We start from the raw sequence: 7,227 nt of genomic DNA on the forward strand, positions 1-7,227 counted from the left end.
CTTTCCTTTAATTTCGACCAACTTGAAATAGTGTTTATATCTCCTCCTAGTAATGGACAAATTTTCCTCTGAATGCTCTGCCATCATATCCCTCTGCATCTGTTTTGCATGTGTGTGTTTGCGCTGTTCCGGTTTGTGTGTGAAAACACCGGCTCTGAAGTACGTGCGCTATTAGGCTCGAGCGTTTACGTCACAGAATGGGGGCTCACGTGAGATTTGACAACAACGCAGCCATATTGGAAGCAGGTCTGGCTTGCGGGACATTAAACTTTAACTTGCCAGTTCAATAAAGAGACAAACTCGTTACTAAGGCGAAGAACAGATATGTGATCAAACTTAAGGATATGAACAATGTTGACCCTTATGAGCAAGCCGAAGACAAATGGAGTAAAGATGTCGATGGGCTTCCACAATTACACGAAATGGACATTCTGCTGTATTTATTGTTTGGTGTATGTTACTAAACTCATCAGCGATTCCTGCGAACAGTTTTGCTGCGGATGGGTGCAGGACCTGCACATTATGACCGTATCAAACGGCAACTCCATCGTTCTTGCAAAGGTAGGCTATGTGTGTTTACTATTTTCATTGCCATGAACCTGAACCCACCCCAAGTCTTGGATGACAAATAAACAGCAGAGTAGACTCAATACGGCTGGTGGTTTCTTCAATTATTCAAAGTAAGTAACGCACCGCTTTTGACCGTCAGTAACGGTAACGGCGTTGTAATGGGGGAAAAAATAATTAGTTAGATTACCCCGTTACTGAAAAAAATAACGCCATTATGTAACGGTGTTATTTATAATGGAGTTATTCACAACACTGGTCAAATGTGATCATTTCAGATAGTCCGCCATTGCTCGTGATGTTAGTTATTCCCAAAATTTCCTCAGCAATAGCGTACCGCACAAATGCTATTTTTAGACCGTGACGTCGCCATCGTAACGCGTAGGTGGGACAATATAGACACGCCCTCGCATACAACCCATGTTATTTCTGTTTGTTTTCTCCGGTAATCTTTTAAAAAACAACATGCCGATCAAACACTGCTGCTATGGAACTTGTAGAAACTACTCTAGACATTAGAACATATGAAGGATGTTTTCTTCATACATTTCCCGAAATCAAAAACTCGGAGGAAAAAATGTGAAGACTTGCGTGGACGTCCAAAAGACCAGTTATTACGCCAGCATGGTGAAGCCATTCACATTTCATATGCAGTAAACATTTTGTTGGGCGTCAAGGTCCTACAGAGGACGAAGAGGTAAGAAAGACATGTGAAAGCGATACAGACCCCCTCAAGATATAAAAGAGGTGTCTTTCAACCAGTTGTCAGTCGACATATTATCACAAATGCTATGAAAATATTTTATAAAGGTTGAAAAGTTACCTAGTGTTGCTCTAACTTTGCCAAGGGCTTGCTGAAGACTTTGCTGCACACTATTGATGCCTGTAAAAGCCTCAATCTCTCTGTTCGGCACATTGTCGGCCCATTTTATGGATGTGGGTGAATTAAACACAGTGGTCATTGACAGTGGGAAATGGGTGAAAAAGAAAGGTGACGAGGAGGAAAAAGGACTTTGCAGAGCTTGCTGGTGTATGGTCACTGGAGTCTGTCAGGGCGCCAGTACAGGAGCTTGCGCCCGAACAGAAGAGTCCTTTCCAAAAAGTGAAACCGCCTCTGTTCACGTCAAAGATGGGAAAAAGGAGAAAAAAAGGTAAAACACGACACCAGAACAAATAGAGTACATTTAAGACTGTGTGCCTTTTTAATTTTTGCTTATTTATGTGTGTGTGATGTGGGCTTACAGTATCTGCTAACGTTGTAGCTTATCGTAAAGTGTGCACAAACACGACAATATTTGTCATTGATTTGTAACAGTGTGTAATATAAGTTTGGTAAATGATTCGTCCTCACATTGATTTCTTGGTCCTTTATTTTGACACAATTATTATCACAATGAAGATGGCTTTGGGTTTCCAGCACATAACCTTCAAGAAAACCCTATTCATGAATTAGGAACTTCATATGCCATTTTATTTTGTCTGGATGTCCCTAAATTACCTCCGGCACAGATGGACTTGGGTATAACTGACATCACATTCGTCCAGTATGGCAGCACATATGTCATTTTCTGTGTTTAAACATTATATTCACTGTTATCATAGTTCTAAGAAATTTTTGATTTGCATATTTAGATTCTTTGAGCAAACATTTTTCACATGGAAGCGTTCACCAGCTTCCCTCTTCCTTTAAATGACTCAAAAAATACAACAACTAAAATCCTAATTTTTTATTTTCTGTGCACAAAAGCAACATACAATATCAGTCCTACGCAGATGCTTCCTCAGAATTTTCTGTGATTTTTATTATTCTCGCAGATTGCACATTTTTAAGATACTTTTTTTTTTTTTTTTTTTTTACAATACAAGATACTCTGAATAAAACTTAAAAAAAAAAAAAAAAAAAAAAAAAGTTTTCGCTTTTGGCAGCATACTGCACATTCTAAAAATGTTGATCTTTTCAAACTGTCAGCATGATTCGTTACAACTGTTTTGTGTGAAATATGAAAAACAATGATAAGCCTACTGACTGTGTTGCCATGATGGAATAAAAAGGTCTAAACAGAAGATGGATGTTGGTGATTCATAAACCTGTGCAGTTGATGAACATGGTTTCGGGAACAGTTTTTGCACTTGTCTTAAAGCGAAATGATGGGAGACGAACTGCAAAAATTGTTAGGTTTTGTGTTGGTTCCCTCCTAGTGTGTCCCTGTGATTGCCCATTGACTTCACCTGTTGTGCCTGCTCATAGTATATCCTTCAACCTGCATCCTCCTGTGTCACCCATCTGTTCCTCTTTGTCTCGTTACCCCTTGTCTGCGTGTGTATATAAGCTCATAGTTTCTTTTCACTCCTTGTTGCGTCATTGTCAACGCCCATGTCCACGTTCTGGTCTGCATTATTCTCGTTTATCCAAGTCCTCGTGTTACAAGTCATTTTTTTGAAAACCAGTCTTTTGTTAGTGACAGTTTTGTTTGCCTCAGTGCTTTCTTTGGATCAACACAGCCTTTGTTTTGTACTTTGTTTTTTGTTGCCTTTAATTAAATCATTTTTTGCACCGTTCATCTGCCTCGCCTATCTTTCCCTGCATTTGGGTCCACCTGCCTGCTCGTGTTCCTGACAAAAATGTGTGTTAATTCCATGTGTGCAGTATATCAGCAAGTATTCTTGAAGTTGGTCGCTTGCTAAAATACAAGAGTCAGTTCCAGTGACATGTGGCCACTTCTAGTGTCTATGCCATCTCCACGAGAGCATTTGAGTGATGACAGTGTAAATCAAAGTCAAGGTAACGTCACAGATGAAAATGGCAGCTGTCAGCTATTCGTGAATGCTGTCTTGCGCCAGATCACTTCTTATAAAAGATGTGACTCAGCGCCTGCTGGCATTTTAGCTTGTGTCTTATTGGATCCAATGCCACATTCCACTCATGTGTTGCCATGTTGCATCAACATCTCGAGGGCTGTTCACAGCACAAACACCCACCCATTCACAACACATTTTGAATTGAAAGCAAACAAAATCACGATTAGCAGTTGACAGAATTACCCCATCTTGCAGTTAAGAGTAGTTTGATTATAAGCACAGTAAATGAACTAAAACAAATGTAAACAAACAACAAAAACATAGCATGTTCTGGATGTATGTTTGCCTGGTACACCAGACTCCCCGCTGTTCCAGCTATAGAATCTCGCGACCATTCGGCGGATCAAATTCCCTGGGTGGAGCAAGCCACAGGAAACAGACAGCAGAGTGGACCAATCAGCAACGGGCGGACGTGCCGTTGATAAAGCACAAGAAACTCTAGCGTGAGGGAATAAACATACATGGAGAGTGGAGAACGGAGAAGTTTATCAAACAGGGCTAGCGCGAGATAGACTGTTGGTTTTAGCGACTCGATGTGTTTTTGGTCATTTAATACTGAATTTACTGCGGATTGGAACATATTCTCGGCTCTCCCGTTCGCCATCTGTGTTGTTGTGGAGATTACTTCCGACGCGCAAGAGTGACGTTGCTCCTTAAAAACACGTCACGCAAATAAACAAATCTGAATGCTCGGATTATTTCGTTCTGGCTCGAGAGGCCAATAAGGAAATGGGTCCAGACTCCTCTCACAGTGTTTGAAAAATATAGGGAGAATAATCTGCAAGATGCATGTGCGCTCGTAGTTACACAAGCACCGTTGTTGACAAAAAGTAAAAAAAAAAATAAAAAAATAAAAATAAAAATCCAATGTGACATTGATTTTTGCTAATATTTTGTTGGTTTGAATGGGTCTGGAAACTTTAAAAGCCTTGTAAAGGCTCATTCATGTTGATTTATGCAAGTTCAAAGTAAAAGATGATAATGAATATTTGATTATAATGACATTTTAATACAATGAGTCTGGTTCACCTGCTTGACTTCTATGCAGGCAGCGTGGGATACCTTCTACACTCAGTGATAGTAGGAATGTGAGCATGGTCTTTAAATGTTTCTGTGGCTGACTGCCAATCGATCCAGGGTGTAGTCTGAACAGTTTTTCCAAACGTTTGAGTCAAGGCAAGTATTTTACATTAGGAAAAATCACACTGCACACCACCAAACAAAAATATCACCAAAATTATATGAAATATGATATGAAATATGATTATCAGGTCTCCATTCATGCGCAGGTTGACTGATTCCATGTCAAAAGTGGTCCTCCTTAGCTGAACGAAAAAAAAATTCTCTTGTATGAATGGCAATAGGTGGGTAGTAGTGGGTAGTTCAATTTCTTTGCCTGTCACTATACATCACTGGCAGATACATTTATGAAGAAACACTATTATCAGTTAAACTGGGAATAATTTGTACAAAAAATGTATGACATTTATATAAGTAGGCCTTTGAATATCCACATACATTTCTTAGATTATCACTCACAAACCTCACTTATTGAGTGAAACCTATTGAGCAAGATTTACACTTACCGTCATATTTCACACCACCCTTTATTTCTCTAGTTTATCTTTTGAGAAAATAATAAAATAAGACTAATGTCACTGTACCTCACTGTTTCAAATTAGTAATAATAAAAAAACAAAAAAACACTCATAAATACTGTAGTTGTTTGCATGTTACAGTTCTGACATTCTGGTTTGGTGTGCCTTCCTGTGAGGAGTCTGCATATTCCTCTAATGCTTACGTTGTTTTTATCCAAGCACATCTGCTTCCTTGAATGTTCCAAAAACAGGCATACCAGACAAATAAAGCCCATAACATGTCCACAAAGGTGTGAATGAATGGGAGTATAAATGTATGTTTGTCTAAAAGTGCTTTGTGTGTGTGATTAAGTGGTGACCAGTCAGGGTGCACTTCGTCTCTTGTCCAAAGTCACCTGGATGTTTGCATTTTGGTATCCAGCGCAAATGGGTGACACGTAAAGTAAAATCACATGCATTCTTTACTTCCTCTTCGCTTTGTGTGTGCGTGTGTGTGTGTTTAAGGCAGTCAATGTTGAATTCTGTGGAAGTAAACCAGAAAGAATGCAATGACTAGTAATTTGCTTATTTCTTTTGACGATAGAGATGCTGATGTACAGTACCTAGTAAGATCACGCGAGAAAAGGTGAATTTAAGTACAGTATTTGAACGACAGATAGTATCCCCTGATGGAATAAGGGCAGTTCCCACACTCAGTCTTTAGAAAGCAAAAGTACCGTAAATGGATCTCACAAAGGATCTTTGTGCTACAAATGTAAACTCCCAGCTTCCCAGTCGTCCCTCCTGAGGTTCCTGAAGTAAAAGAAAGAGGTAAGTAACAAGGTTTGTGGGAGGAATGAACATGCTCTCTGTTGACTTTCATAACTTATGAGTCACACTTCAGTTGCTTTTGTTATAGCTTTCCAGTAGTGTGTCTCCCCCTCTGGGGGAATCTCTATAACGATTTTGTGATGCAAGAACCATCTAAGCAACTGATGATGTACAGTAAATCTGTGGTAATTTTGTCAGTCTCTGATTATTTTTTTGAAGCCAGTCATGGGTCATCAAGTGATCTTTTATACATGATTGTACTGTAGCATATGCCAGGAAACATTAATTGGCCGATATAATTATTATTGTCGCTCAATGTCTTGAGCATCTACTAGTACATATTCCCCGTCACTCTAAGTTTTAATTTGGGGTTGTTTGGTTATAATCACCCTTTTTAGGTTTGCAGGTCGAAACTGGCGTGGAACAAAAGATGTGAACAACAAGCCTGCCTGACAAGTCACAAGTCAATCACAGTACAAACTGTCTCCCTTGTCTGTTAACAAAGGTACGAGTGTTTTGAAAGTATATTGCAGTGCTTTCTTTCTGATTTCAAAGAGGGATGGATTACAAAAAGTGTCCAATTATCCACCCCCCCCCCCGCACTTTTTCTCATTATGAACCAGGTGAGCTGAAGCAAATCATAGTTACTTTTGGACAAAGACAGTGTAGCCCAAGGAATAGTTGCCAACCACAAATCACAGGACACACAAATACAAACAGCCATTAATATCTTTTGAAAACTGAGTGTCCTCAATCAAATTATCCATATTTTAGCATGTGGGAGGAATTCTGAATTCCCGTAGATAAGTGAAGTTTAAGCAGGACTGATGATAAATAAATTTAGCCAACTAATGTTTTTTTGTAGAAAAGAAACAGATTGCTGACGAATTCAGGGGAATCAACCACTCAAAATTGAATATAGTCCGTTTGCTACAATCATATAACAATCTATGCCATAATCATAAATTTAATAATAATCTTGTCATAATAATAAACAAAGAACGTTTTGCTCAAGGCCATTTGTTGGAAGATAATGTTGCATAAAATATGAAATATTATAATTATATATTCAAACATATGTATGTAATTTTGTTGCTGGGCAATTATCGAGTTACCATACAACCTATTTAATTTCATATATTTATTCTTTTTGAGAAGTTGAGTAAAATTTTCCACTGATTACTTACACTAGAGAATTTATTTATTTATTTATTTTAACGTAAGTAAAAGTACAGATACAGGTGCAAAAAAATACTTAAGTAAAAGTAATTATATCTGAGAAAAAAATACGTCAAAGTACAAAATGACTTGCTTTAAAATTTACAAGTAAAAAGTAAACGTTTTTTCTCCTGATGCAAAAATGTAATATACGCATACATAAAGCGCTTTGAGC

The sequence above is a fragment of the Corythoichthys intestinalis genome, chromosome 9 (assembly GCF_030265065.1).
Source record: "Corythoichthys intestinalis isolate RoL2023-P3 chromosome 9, ASM3026506v1, whole genome shotgun sequence".
Taxonomy (NCBI): Eukaryota; Metazoa; Chordata; class Actinopteri; order Syngnathiformes; family Syngnathidae; genus Corythoichthys; species Corythoichthys intestinalis.